Raw genomic sequence first — 15,762 nt, 5'->3', positions numbered from 1 at the left:
CTATCATGCTCCAAGAACTCTTCTAGACACTACACAAACTTATCATGCAATGAGGCCATTATTGCCCCATTTTCTGTTTAAGGACTTAGCCACAAGAAATAATGTATCCATGATTATATAATTTGCAAATAGTGGAGGGAATAACCAAATACATGGCTGTGCAACTACAAAGTCTACTGTACATTTCTGCCTTTCATACTGAGGCAAGCCTACTATTTTATAACGTTAACATAATATGTTGTCAAGATTCCACACAAATGAATTTTTCTAATATATTGTTATTCTACTGTGCAATCTTTCTCTTAAAATCATTTACACTTCTACAAAACATCTACACTGATGTTCATGTGCTTTTTTTCTTGCAAATTGTAAATCAATTCAAAATATGTATTTAAGCACCTAACATGTGGCACTGCTAGGCTAGATATTTTTGTTCACTATCACGTTAAAATACAGATCTTGACAATGTAGAAGTCTCTCCTTCCTGAAGATGCCTCATTAGGTCAAGTTATGTTTCTAATCTTTTTCAGTCACTGATGGTATAAAAAATACAGTACTATGTGAAAAACATTAGGGCTTTGGATTTAAAGTTCCTTTAATTAAACAAATCTAGTAAGCCACAAATTGTTGAAACAAAATCTGTAACAGGAAGGACATTTAAGGCAGATTTAAACATCATTTCTATCTAGAAACAGAAAATTAGTCTGCATAATGTCATTTATTTACTGAATTATATTATAATTTTCAGCTATAAATCCAGATTCTTAATGTGTGTCGCAAAGATGATACCTCTGTCCCACCCTCAGTAATAAGTGTGTTTTGAGTTGTTTTGTCAGTAGTGACAATGCAGATGCACTGGACAAAATATGTTTTCAGCAAGTTTCCTTGGCAAAGAAAATAACTGTAATAGTAATAGTAATCAGCATCATAATACTGACAGCACTTACGGAATACTACACTATGTGCCCAGAACTGTGATTAGCACTTTACATGCATTATTTTATTCATTTCTCAAAATATCTTGTGAGGTATATACTGTTAATAATCCAAGTTGACAGAGAAGGACACCAAGACACAGAGAGGCCAAATAACTCACCCAAGGTCACACAGGCCGAGAAGAAGCAGAGTCAGTGAACCTGACTTTCACACCTCTACCAGGTGAGGGTGACAGCCGGTGCTATGTGTTTGTTCAGGAGAACACGCATATATGCTCTTTTAGCTACACTAACTCCAGTTGGGACCCAGCTGGTTTGTAATACCAAATCTGAAGACAGTCAAGAGGAGTTAAAGTTTGAATTGCTTCTATTCATATTGCCTGCTAATTAAAATGTTCCCTTCTGAGACAACAGTGGCTGGTTGGCATAACCCTGGAACATAATACATGTTCAGAAAGTTTCTTATGAACGTTGGCAATGGTTTCTCTCAAGTGCTGAGTTAACCAATGATTTCCACTACTCCCTTTTTTTAAAAAAAATGTAGGTTGTATTATTGTCTAGAATATTTCCATCATGGATACATATTAGGTGATCACACTTGGATCACACCTTTGTGATTAGGTGAAAAATTAGAAGTTTATTTTTTTTTCATAGTATATATCTCCATTTATTTAGATTTTATTTGATATTTTCTTTTTTTTTTTTATTAGTTGGAGGCTAGTTACTTCACAACATTTCAGTGGGTTTTGTCATAAAAATATTTTTATTTTGTTTTACTGTTGTGTTGTTAGTCTAAGTTAACTGAGACTAAGGGATTCCCTGAATCCCTCTGGGAAACTCTTCCTGTTGCCTATGCTCTGATCTCTTCTAGGATAGCACTGCATCCTTCATAGAATCTTATCTAGGTACATACATTATTAATCATTTGTCATCTTTACTTTGTTTTTTTTTTTTAATTTTATTTATTTATTTATTTTTATTAGTTGGAGGCTAATTACTTCACAACATTTCAGTGGGTTTTGTCATACATTGATATGAATCAGCCATAGATTTACACGTATTCCCCATCCCGATCCCCCCTCCCACCTCCCTCTCCACCCGATTCCTCTGGGTCTTCCCAGTGCACCAGGCCCGAGCACCTGTCTCATGCATCCCACCTGGGCTGGTGATCTGTTTCACCATAGATAGTATACATGCTGTTCTTTTGAAACATCCCACCCTCACCTTCTCCCACAGAGTTCAAAAGTCTGTTCTGTATTTCTGTGTCTCTTTTTCTGTTTTGCATATAGGGTTATCGTTACCATCTTTCTAAATTCCATATATATGTGTTAGTATGCTGTAATGTTCTTTATCTTTCTGGCTTACTTCACTCTGTATAATGGGCTCCAGTTTCATCCATCTCATTAGGACTGATTCAAATGAATTCTTTTTAACGGCTGAGTAATATTCCATGGTGTATATGTACCACAGCTTCCTTATCCATTCATCTGCTGATGGGCATCTAGGTTGCTTCCATGTCCTGGCTATTATAAACAGTGCTGCGATGAACATTGGGGTGCACGTGTACTTTGTTCACTTGAAGATTGACCCTAACTCTTAGAACCCCGGGTGTCTGGAGTACCTAGCATTTAGATCTTAAATAACAAAAACAAAACCCAGGAAACATACATACAAGTAAACAAAAAGATGGAAAAGAAGGGTCTTGTATTTGACCATGTACACATATTGATCCTTGTAGTGTGCTTGTTTTCCCCCTTACATTATGTGCAGGTCCCTATGAAAAAAAGCTTCCCACAATAAGTAGAGTCCTGGATTGACTAGCCTGTTCCCCAAAGAAGTCTATAAATGCATCAAGAAATAGATATATTTATACACACATGCACACACACACACAAATATATATATATATATAATGAAATAACATGAATATACGTGTAAGTCATGGAGAGTGCAGCAGGCAATATCTTTAAAATGAATCATATTATACTTACATTACTTTACATTTTACATTTAGTAATTTTATTTGCCTTCTAACCCTAATACATTATATACCCTAATATAGATTTCAGGAAAGAAGAAACTTTATTATCACTCTATCCCTAAAATTCCTAGAAGAAAGCATGGCACTAAATACATGGCAAATATATGTTGAAGAGAAGGGAAGGAAAGGAAAAAAAATATGGAAAGTCTCACAATATTTCTCATATTGTTCTGGAAATAATAAAGGGGGAGAGTGTCTCCAGTACTATTCCAGGAAAACATGAATCGTCAATGAAACTGCAAGTTCTATCCTGTTCCTCAGACCAGCTACCAGATTCCTTTATGCATAAAATATCTCATCTAGTCTGTTGATACCAATTCCTGGCACTAATGAGGCTTTGGAGCAGGGTATTAGGCAGGATCACTCAAGTTCCTCCATATTTTGCCCTACCTGCCAACAAGGGAGGCTAGGCTCCAGCATTTCCTATAGGTCAGCTGAGGCCTTAGATGAGGCAGTAGAAAAGGACACGAAAGTCTTCATAACGTCAGGTGCATTTATTTACACATCCCTCTCCTCCTCTCAAAAGGAATCCTAGTATCAAATCACTGATGGACAAGAAAAATGGAATTAGTAGGTCCCCACGATACCTCCCATTTAAGTACTGGGGGATGCAGTCTATTGCTGAGGGGAAGAAGGAGGAACTGACAACGGTTTCTTGCATTTTGCAGCTTCCAAGTTGTAGCAGGGTTTATTATATAAAATTTCTATCAAGTATAAATTCATACTGATATAATCCAATGGAAATCTTCAGTTTTACTCAAGATAATATTATGTGCAATTCATACTTATCCTAGTACAGAGAAGAAAATATCTTAGTAGTAATAAATTATCCTAGAATATGTATTTTTTCAGATCATGGATGGAGTTGTTCTTTTTCATCTTTGTATCTCTACTACCCAGATGCAACACATGACTTAGCACATAGTAGTTTTCAGTAAATGACAGATAAAAATTTTAAGAACATCTTCCTGTAATGGCGAGATATGACTTTAAGGGTCCAGGCCATCCATCATCACTTAATATGCCTTAGTGTTTTGGTCTGTGTTATATATAATTAGCTCTCATCAACTGTAGAGTGGAAATTCTACCATTTTATACTCATATACTAGAAATTTTAAAATCACAATCTTGTAAGAGTGGTTTTCAAACGTTAGTGTATGTTACTAACCTGGGTAACTTACTAAATTGCAGATCTTCAGACTCTAACCTCAGAGCTTCTAATTCAGAAATTCGGGAATAGGGTCCAGGGATCTTCATTTTGACAAATACCCTAGGTAATTCTGATACAGGTGGTCCTTGGACTACTTACTATGGATTGTACTACAAAGGAAATGTGGGGAAAAAAATCTTTATGCTTCACTTTTTCAATATGGAGAAAAGACAGACCTATTCAATGTGACTTAACCATCAAAATTGCCATGAAAAGACCAGGTAGTTTGCTAAGACTTTTGAAAATGAACCAAGGAAGGACGCAAAGGCAAGAAATATTACATTCAAGCCAGAAAAGGTTCTTTTTAAAACTTCACAAAGACTGACAGTGTGCTTCAAGTAAAAGTAGGAAAAAAAATGGCAGAAGTGCAGCAACATTTCAATAACAACTTAGGAAAGCAAAGTTGATTCAAGAGGTTTATTTGATAAGATGTGTTTTAATGGCTATTATAAAAGTAGATGCCTTCTAAATTTTTTATTTATTGTTAAACTACATATGTATACATATTTATATGAGATAATTATTAAAATTTCTCCTGAAATCCCTATTTTCCATAAAATCTTGGTCTTGCCAACGTAACTGCACTAATTGAAGCTTCTCCTTCCTCCTCCCAAGAAACTTCTCGCCTGGGATTGAAAAGAGATTACTATAGTCTATTCCTCTACACATGCCTCACGGAAGTTTAACTGCTGATTCTGCCCTGACCTCTAGGTCTCTGTAGCCTATAATTATTTTCAGTGGAAGCTCCCTTAGCACTGAGTTCTCTAAATATTCAGAGTCTGTCATTCTTCAAGAACCTTAGCAATGAATGATGGAGATTTTTAAATTATTCTTAAGAATGTTATAAATTGCATAACTTGTCATGGCTTTCTCTTTGACTTGACTGCATGCAAGTGTAAAGGAAAATGTATAGCACTTCATTGAATGTAGTTTGTGTACCACTTCACTCTTGACTCTATTTTTGTATCTTTGCCTTTGTTTATTGTTTCTTTTATTTTATTTTTGTCTTTTTTATCTACTTTTACTTTGTGTATTTCACTGTATTACTTGCATCTTTTCCTTTCTCAGTCATTTTAATTCCCTTTTTGGAACTAGATGGTAGAAATAAATGAGAAAAACAAAACAAAGAGTATGTGTGTCTCTGTGTGTATTTATATATATGTGTGTGTGTGAAAGTTGCTCAGTTGTGTCCAACTCTTTGTGACCCTATGGACTGCAGCCTGCCAGGTTCCTCTGTTCATAGAATTCTCCAGACCAGAATACTGGAGTGAGTAGCTGTTACCTTCTCCATGGGATCTTCCTAACCCAGGAATCAAAGTGGGGTCTCCTGCATTGCAGGCAGATTCTTTACCAACTGAGCTACCAGGGAAGCCCATATATACATATATATATACACACATACGTGTATATATATATATATATATATACACACACACACATATAACTCACCTAAAATATAAAATAAAAACTAGCCTTTTGAAATAATGGAAATATTTTATAGTCTTTGGGCTAATAAATTCATTTGATTATTTGCAGGACTGCAATATAGAGAGGCATAAAATTAAAATTACTACTATGAGAATATCCACGTGAATTTGAACATAGGTATTTTCGGCACCAGATCGTTAATTCTGACATCCTTCAGTTCTGAAAGCCAACTATAGCTGTGTTAAAATCTGTGTGTTCAGTCTTTTAGACTGACTGTATTAAAAAAAAACAACAAGAAACAACCAAATCCTAGGTTTAATCAGTCTAACAAGGTTTGTAATTTATATTTTTTCTTTTAAAAATTATAAACACATGTACACAAGTATATATGCATAATTATTTACTTATATGAATCTTCCATACATATATATGTATATATCTTAAAATTTTCAATGAAACTCTTTAGTCCTTTGCCTCCACTGTTACTTTCTTAAATAATTTTCATTAAGCAACAAACAGTGATAAGTCATTTCAACAATGAAAGCCTTTATTCAAAATGGGTTTAGTCTATTTTCTGTATTTCCTCTGATAATGATCCAGCTAGTCTCAGACTGATTCTGCTAACAACTCAGGGAAGTTAGAAGAACTCTAATTGGGCACTGGACATCTCAACAATGACACTCATTTTAATTTGTCCTTATCTAACCACTTTGGGCTGAAATATTATTGTGTTGAGACCCAAATATGATTTTTGTTCTTATATTTATTTCTGGATCTCATATCCTTTCAGATATCAAAAGAATACAGCACCATGCAGGAATAATGCCAAGTTGCCCTTGTTTATTTCATTCCACCCCTCATCATGGGCACCAATAGTTGATTGATACTTGGAATACATCACAACTGGATTACAGATATGCTCTTTAGTCTGACCTCCACTTGTCTCTTGCAACTCATTTGTAGACAGTCCAGAAGCTAGCAGCTGGATTTAATTTTTATTCCAGCAGTCACCATTTTATAATGTTTCCTCAGTTCACTGTGAGTTTCACTATTGATAAGTCAATCCAAAACTCTAAGAGGCATTTAAATGGAGTGAGTTAAATGAGAGGGAAAATATTACCATCAACTTGCAATAGGTTCATGTCACTCAACTACATTTTGCCATTGACTCCCCATACATCAAAATGGTATAATGATACAATTCTCCCACAGAAGAACTAATGAAATACTTAGCAAAAGTAAGTGGTTACAAAGCACTTTTTAAAACAAAAGTGCTGTATTCTTTTAAAAAAATCTTGTACAGAACTCTGGTTCAGTTTCTGAGCCTTTCCAAGTCCTCATAATTCTGTGGTATTCATAATAAAGCAGGCAGATGGTTTAGTCTCTGAACATATGCTTTAAATGCCCCCTTTGCTATTTGAAAATAATGGACCAAATTGTGCCCTCACATAGTCACAAGAAACTTTAAGAGGGCTGCCTTTTGAAATTTGAGGACAGAATGTTATCCAGTGGGAATTAAACCTTTAAAAAAATACACTTTCTAAACTTTCTTCTGAGCTCTATTCTTCATATTAAGAGAAGTCATTTTTTAATAAAATAGATATAGTAAGGAAAAATTGTAGCCAGCACAATATTGCATGGTTCAGGAATAGATTAGAAGGTAAAATAAAAGTTAAATTTTACATTTTTAAATTCTGATTGTCTAAAAACATGATAGTCATCTGATTTAATTTTTGAGTGATTGCCAGACCTTCCACTTCTATTATTATTACTATTATTCTATCTTGTAGATGTTTTATTGTTAAAGCACTTTGTAATTATTAATTAGTTAATTTAGTTTAAATTATGTTTATACCTTTGTTTTAAATACATCTTATTCATAGTTATTACAATCCTCAAATGCTATTTCGCCAGCCAGTTACTCTCATTTCAAAAACAGTTTGTTGTCGATGAAAGCACATATTCCAGGTTTTCACAGAATATGAAATTCAGTGGATATATGTGTTTTGATAATGTTGTTCACTTAACCCAGCTGTATTAGCAATACACCTCTGTTTCTTAAGTCAGTATTTTATACATAAAATGAGCCTTCATTTCTACACTCATGTTTTTATGTATTTAAATGTAGTTTTGAAAAAGTCTTTAACCTAGTCTCACTTATCTTAAAATGTCCACGAATCTCAGTAGTCTGATCAACACTTCAGATAAAAAGACCACACAGTTGACAATAAGGACACTCTGGTTATTACAGAAGCCCGAAGTTTAAGTAACTATTCCGGAACTGTAATGTCCCTTTAGAAATTCTGAACAAGGACTAGCTTGGTGCTAATATAAAACAAAGTTTACTCTGAAAAATAAAAGCAATAGTTGTACCCAAACATGTTTGGGATGCTCCTAAACAGATCATAATTAATAAAATTGAGAATAATAAGAGTCTTAAATCAAGTGATAATTTTATACAAATATCCACAAATATCCGAGCAAAGTTTATAACTATTATTGGGGCAAAGCATTAACATACTCCTGCTGATAAAGACACAAAGTAACTCTGAGAAACCTCCCTCCTTCTCATTTCTCTAACTTTCACAATAAATGCAGCACTGAAACTAAACTCTCAGTCAAGGCAGAAATATGCCGAGCAGTATTTCAATAAACAACAAATTGATTTTTAAAAACCCACCAGATTAAACATTTCCCCCATTTTCCCCTTGCTTCCCCTTGTTGTTTCACTTTCCATGCACACATAACCGCACTTACCTGCACAAGTCTGAAACATCAGTCTAGGTAATTTTTTTGAAATGTACTCTGTACCGATGCATTTTTCTGTGTTTCTTTCTAACCCTCGGGAATGTTAAGAATTTAGGAAGAGAGCCACAGCTTAAGAGAGCAATTATTTGCCAGTAAATACTCAATTTGCTTGTCCTGTGATTTTTCTTCTAACTTGCATATTCAATAATCCGTCCCTGACTGCGTCACAAGCACAAAAAGTCTTTTCTCCAAAGGAGAACACTTTCGCCAATCAACCTTCAGCCATGCCAGGGCACAGCTAGTCAGGGTGATTTGTTAGCTTTAATTAATAATTCCTCACGCTGGCCATTTTAACAAATAACGCAGTGAGCCTGGGACGCTAGAAGGCTATGATTCAGGCCGATAAAACTACAGTGGAAAGATGTGGGGAGGGTGTGTGTGGGGGTGGAATTCAGACGCCGTTTATAAACACCTCGAATCATACTCTTTCGGTTTACAATATAGAGGACATCTCCACTGAATTACCACGTTATGTCCACCAGTTTGTATTCAGATGGGAGCCATATGTTCCTCCACTTTATCTGCTAAGGCCCCCTCAGTGCCAACACAGTCATCGGGCAGACAACATTTACAAAAGAGGTCTCTAGCCTCCAGATTGCAAAAGTTTACTACAAGGTGAAGTTGAGAAATCAGACATATAAAGCACTTCTCAGTGAGCTTGTGTAACAGTCTAGAAACACAGAGGTAAGAATTATTGAATGTCAGATTTGCTGTCACCAGGCTGCCTGATACTGGGCATTTCATTTAGTCTTTTTTTTTTTTTTTTAAAATCTCATACCTCAAAACAGTTAACAATAATGGCTGACTTATTCACGCATTCCACAAACATTTATTGAGTCCTAACAATATGCCAAGCACTGTATTAAATGCTGAGAACTTTTTTGAAAGTAAGATTTTTATTTTTCTAGTTAACTGAAACAATCCATGGATTTATTATGTAACATACAGATAATGTGCTTGACCAAAGCCACCAAACAGGCAGTGTGTGAATGAAACTAAGGATTCAAAATACTGTATGGTCCAGTCAAACAATCAATACTTGACAGCACACTTGTGTCCATGACAAAAGTGATGCTCAAAGTAAAAACAAAGAATAAGAAAAGGTAAAAAAAAAAAAAAAAAGAGTTTTTTCAAAGATTAGAAAATTTCCCTCAAAGTGACCAGAACATTCAGAGATATATCAATCTATTTATAAGGAATGTTAAAAGGTTCATAAGCACTTAAAGAATATGCAAAGATATAGGACATTCTATTGATGCCGTGATCTAATATGTGTGTGTGTGTATGTATGTGACTGAAAGCATCAGTTTATTGGATATATATTTATTGAGCACCCTACTCAATTCTAGGAACTGAATAATACTATGTATCGAGAGATAAATAAAACACAGTTTCTGTCTTCAAGAAGCTCACAATTTAGCCACCAGACTCAAAAAGGGAAAATCTAAACATAAAACTACAGTACAATATAGCAAAAGGAATGACATAAATATGCATGAATGTATGAAGCAGGGCTTCTAGAAGTGATCCATGGGCTGTTTAGAAAGGTAGAGGGGTAACATCATCGGTAGAGGAATATTCTAAGCAGAGCAAACCTTTGAACCCTTTCTAAAACTTTCATTAGAATTAGATTACCAGTTATTTAGAAACTATGATATTTAGAGCATGATAAAGTCAGGTACATAATCACAAAACATTCTAGGATTTTAAAATCAATTTCTTAAGAAAAAAGATTCCCTATATTGTAGTATCTTGACATCATCAGAAAAGTAAGCAGTGCCTCCATAACTGGGACAGACAGTGACTGTGTACGTCATTCTCACTTTCAGTGTGTTTCGGTTGTCTTACGCAAATAAGAAGCATTCCCAACATATACTGACTGTTTTTTTCAGCCATTCTCTTCTTTTACTATGTACAAACTTAGATACAATTTCTGTTTTCATTGTACCATAAGAGAAATCATATCTGTATGGCTAATAAGGGAGGGGGAAAACCTATTTCCATTTAGTGGTCACATGTATAACTCTAACCAGAGAGTTTACGCTATACAGTACTAAGGCAGAAGATGTTGAAGAAAAGAAATGATACCCTAATACCGAAAAAGCTCTTTCAGAGCTAGGAAATGCTCCTGAAAATTGCATAGAGTTCTTTTTTTTTGTTGTTGCATAGAGTTCTTAATGACATTAAACACTTTGTTTTATACTAAACTCAACAATGAGACAGCCACCAGAATACCGTATTTACCATAAATCATTAACAGCTAACCAATTTGGAGAACTGATATAATTTATTAATTTATTCAGCACATATGTATGGAAATACTGATATCTACCAAGTGCTTACCAGTTATTGTTTCATTTTTATTTCTGTAATAATTATATCTAATAAGTTTACCATTTATTGAGTGCTTACTATATGCTAGGAACTGATCTAAGGACTTTACATATATTATCTCATTTAATCCTCACAATATAATGAAGTAGGTACTATTACCATCTCCAATTAATGGGTTATGAAACTCACAAGTGGTAAAACTGGATATGCACTATGTGGATTCATTTTAAATAATGAGACCAGTGCCACTAATACCCATACACCATCAGTTTCATTACTTGATAGTTACTTGGTTACATATAATATTTATGTCATTACTTTTAATCTAGAAAAATTAGGGTAGTTTTAAGGTTAATTTGAGAATTAAGCTAAACTCCTGTATCTAATGAGAGACATGTCTCAAAATAAGACTGGAAAATATAATTTATTATACCAATAGGCTAGCACTGCGGGACAAACTGACAGCTAGCTTGAGTTAGGCATGTTTTAGATGATGGAAACTAGCATTACATCACATGCTATGACAGCCCCCTTCTCCCTTATTAAAACTTCTCAGAGTCTCAAAAGATAATTCAGAATCTTATACACCTTTACAAGAAGAATCAGATAATGGTCTAAAAAGTGAGAGGAAGACTGAGTCAGAAAGGCTTAGGTTTGAATCCTAGCTTGGCCACTTACTAGGTGTATGCCATATATCAAATTAACTAGGTTCTTTGAGGCTCAAATATCTTATCTCTAAAATAGTTTCTTGTGAAGATTAAAGGAGATAATGTCCCTAGGATACAAAGCATAGAAATTAGCCCAGAATAGGTGTACAATATATGGTATTTGAAGCATTCAGAACTAAAGCTTATCACATACAACTAAAGTTTACTGTTTTGGAATCAAATGACACATGTAATATCTAAGTCTGCCTAAGACAATACACATAAATAAGACTTAGCTAAAGCAAAGTGGACTTGGTAGTCTGGTAGAAATCCCTTTGAGAATGTTAATAATATAGCTGAAATGGTGGTGCTTAAGAAAACAGAAAAGTGAAGTAAAAGTCTCTCAGTTGTGTCTGACTCTTTGTGACCCCATGGACCATACAGTCCATGGAATTCCCCAGGCCAGAATACTGAAGTGGGCAGCTGTTCCCTTCTCCAGAGGATCTTCCCAACCCAGGGATCAAACCCAGGTCTCCTGCATTGAAGGTGGATTCTTTACCAGCTGAGCTGCCAGAGAAGAGTTGACCCACAAAATAGAGATAGATAACACAAGAATTCACCAGTTAATTATAGAAAAAAAACATTAATTTTCCAAGTTATTAATACAACGCTACATTTTATTTCATGGAGATGTAAAAACTTATTTGGGACTCCCTGGGGAGAGTACAGAACTCAGTACAATCATAAGCTCTCCCCTGACCAACCTGATGACACTGTTTACTAACTACCAGTTAACTACCAGCATTCTCCAACTTCAGGCACCCTGATGCCCTTTCCACATACTTTCTTCTCACTTGACCTTGATTTAGTCCAACCATCTCCAGTATTGTATAGCTCCAGTGAGCTAAAGTGTAGAGTAAATACTAACGGAACACACATTTACTGATGGTGATGAAGCTGGACGTAGGTGAAATGGGGTATTATTTCACAGAAGGGGTCATTGGAAGGGCTTCAAGAAGGCTCTTCTCATTTACTTGAATAGGTAAGTATCATTTCTCCTTTGAGGATTCCTTTGGGATAAGCGACTGCCTGGATCCTTTATTATTGGTTCTTATTTCGACGGCCTCTAACTGAGATCATCAGATGGGGAAATCAGCAGATCAATTAAAAAGTATAGGAACTTTCTGAGCCACACTAGCCTGAGTGAGATATCCTGGGTCAGAGCTTTCTAGAATCTGTTTATTTCTCAGCTGGAACTCCTAACTGGTAGAACGTAGAAGCATAGAAGGGGCTTCCCTGGTGGCTCAGATGGGAATGAATCAGTCTGCAATGCAGGAGACCAGGGTTCCATCCCTGGGTCAGGAAGATACCCTGGAGGAGGGCATGGCAACCCACTCCAGTATTGTTGCTTGGAGAATCCCATGGGCAGAGGAGCCTGGTGGGTTACAGTCCATGGGGCTGCAAAGAGTTAAGACACAACTGAGCAACTAACTCTCTCTTTCTCTCTCACACACACACAGAAGCATGGAAGATGACTACTTCATGTATTTTTTCCTGGATAATAGGTTTGATAACAACAATTTAGTAAAATTCTGGCCAGACTGGATCTCTATTGCCTAATTCTCCAGGCTTATTGAGGGAAAATTAATCCTCTGGTTAAAAATGATTACAAGCAGATATTATTATTGGGAAAAGATTGAAGGCGGGAGGAGAAGGGAATGACAGAGGATGAGATGGTTGGATGGCATCACCAACTCAATGGATATGAGTTTGAGTAAACTCTGGGAGTTGGTGATGGACAGGGAGGTCTGGCATGCTGCAGTCCATGGGGACACAAAGAGTCAGACACAACCAAGCAACTGAAATGAACTGAGACATTCTTATAGAAACATTTCAAAACTGATACTATTTTATATATTTTTATATCATTTTCCCAAGTAAAGTCCATATACTTTATGGTTTCTAGACTTATGCATTTTTACATATGTACATAAATACCTAATATCTAACTGCTTTACTAAGTGATAACTAGATAACAAAGGAGGGGAAAGGTGATTTAATCCCAGTTTCAAATTTAGAATTCTGTTGAAACAAGAATTTTAGAAATATTCATAAATTGTTAAGTGGTAGTCAGTATATTTGTCTGTGTTAGGTTGAGATTAAAACCTTAAATTTCTCAAAGGGTCCTTGTCACTTGAGGCATTACTTTTTCAATGAAAGTCTCCAACCTTTACAAATGTGAAAATTGGGATTCCCTGAAGGAGAAAAATATTTCTTGTCAGAAAACTCGTCATGGCTAAGTTCACAGAGGGAAGGAGTCCAAGATCTTATCAGCTTTCCTGTGACCTTGATATGTGATTTGCTAAAAGTCATTAATATCCCCTTGCATGTCAGTTTCCTTCTCTTTATCTATGATACAAAAATATTATCAAGATAATGTGGAGAAAATATTTTGATCATCTCATAGAGTATATGCTAAAGCCCAGAGTATCCAAATGATACTACCACTATCAAGTGGAGAGAAGGACATCAACACCCTATATCATCTCAAATAACCTATTTAGTACCTCAGCTTTTTGCTTTTTTTTATGCTATAAAATGAGCATAGTCATGTTTATACTTTTATCAAATAATACATTAGAATAGATAAACTTGCATAATCTGTGAAAACTTTCCAATAAAATTTTACATAATGTAAAAAAAAATGACCAATATAATCAAGTCACCAAAACTGATTTTCAAATATATTAGAGGAATTGATTTTAAAATATCAAGGCATAAGATGAATTAAATATTTCTAAGCATATTCATACATTTATTAAGGAAGACTCTTTCTAAGACGGGAAGTAATACTGCCTTTTATTTGAATGGCTGGCTGCATTTTAGGATGGATCTAAGATCTTAGTAACAAGAAAGCCGAATCAGGGAAAGCAATTTTTAGCAGACTGTTGAATGATATATAAAGTAAAATATATTCACTAATAGGTCACAGAAATCTTACACAAGCTTTTAGAACAAGAACTGCTTAAGCAGCTTTTTGTATTTGGCAAAGTCATGTTCCTGCACTGTCCTCTCACAACCTCCTCCCACTTCTCATTTTTTTGTTCTATAATGGTGGGAGTAATGACAAAAGGGTGGGGCAAAACAAACAGAGGCAGTCACTGTGGCAGGAGCCACTCCAAAGATCAAACAGCCACTTTGGCTCTGGCTGCAAGAATTGGACCCACACTGGAGTGGGTGGCTCATTAGCACGATGCCCTGAGAACCACATGGGCCATGGCTGGTAGGTCAGCACCGGAGGTTACAGGTCCCTCACCCTGCCAGGTAGAACTGCCTGCTAAGAACTGAGTGTGCACCTTTCCTTACCCGCTCACAGCATTGTGTTTCAACACAATTCTGCACTTCCACTATGTTTGCTGAAAAACCTCAGTGGGATAGACACTATACAAAAGCATAATTCTGTTCTACTAATTTCATATCTACTACTAACTTCAGTATGGAGAACTCAGATTTTCCTATACCTATGGGTAGATTCTTGGCTAAGTGGTAGACAAGATAATTCAATTTCTAATATTTTCATAAATATATTGCTTTAACTTTAATAACTGTCTTGAAAAAAAAATACATTAATACCTCTAATTACCCAGCCATCTCATATTCACCTATAAGTATATCACGATTTAACATGGTCAATAACTCAGATAAAAGAAAATACAGAGTCCTTAAGAAACTAAAACAAACAAAGATGTCATAAAGCACACACAATTGTTCAAACTTATCTTTATTCATCAATGAGTCTTTAACTTGGAACCTATATATTCTTCCTTAATACCCAGTAGCATCAGTTATCTGGGTCTTTCATTCATATTACATAGAAAGATGGGTTACTTCCAGAAGAAAGCACAATGGGAACTGTAAGAAATAACCACTCTGTGCCTTTGAATGAAAAGGAAACAGAGGAGGTGAGGGACAAAGTATTCAAGGTTAAGAACTACGTACAGTTTGCAAACATACAGATAATTGTGTCCAACAGATATCAAAGTAATAGAGCTCTACACAGAAATATTTATAGTCCCTTAAAATTCATGTGTTGAGGTTCTAACCCACAATAATTCAGAATGAGAATTTATTAGAAATAAGGTCACTGTAGATATAATTAACTAAGATGAGGTCATATTGGAGTAGACTGGAACCCTAATCCAATTTTATTGGTGTCTTTATAAAGGGGGATTTTGGACACAGACGTGAACATGGGGAGAACACTACCTGAAGATGATGGCAGAGATGAAAGAGATGCTTCTACAAGTCAAAGAACACCAAAGATTGCCAGCAAACAATCAGAAGTTAGGTAAGAGGGAT

The 15,762-nt window shown here is 35.4% G+C and overlaps 1 protein-coding gene across 41 annotated transcripts in view; it reads right to left on the bottom strand.

The window, feature by feature from the left end:
* Positions 1-15,762, bottom strand: part of ZBTB20 (zinc finger and BTB domain containing 20) — an 846,735-nt gene that overhangs the window by 429,715 nt on the left and 401,258 nt on the right. Inside the window, exon 1 of one of the 41 annotated variants that reach the window (XM_061167157.1) lies at positions 8,372-8,720. The exons of 38 other annotated variants lie outside the window; for them this stretch is intronic. The gene's annotated coding sequence lies outside the window, so the exon portion shown is untranslated. Of the gene's footprint in view, positions 1-8,371; positions 8,721-15,762 lie in introns of those variants that run through there. 2 more of the 41 variants (XM_061167143.1, XM_061167142.1) reach the window with 2 other exon arrangements.

Source organism: Dama dama, chromosome 19 (genome assembly GCF_033118175.1).
Source record: "Dama dama isolate Ldn47 chromosome 19, ASM3311817v1, whole genome shotgun sequence".
In the NCBI taxonomy this organism is placed as follows: domain Eukaryota; kingdom Metazoa; phylum Chordata; class Mammalia; order Artiodactyla; family Cervidae; genus Dama; species Dama dama.
The sequence above is the reverse complement of the archived record's forward strand: the minus strand, read 5'-3'. Positions and strand labels throughout refer to the sequence as shown.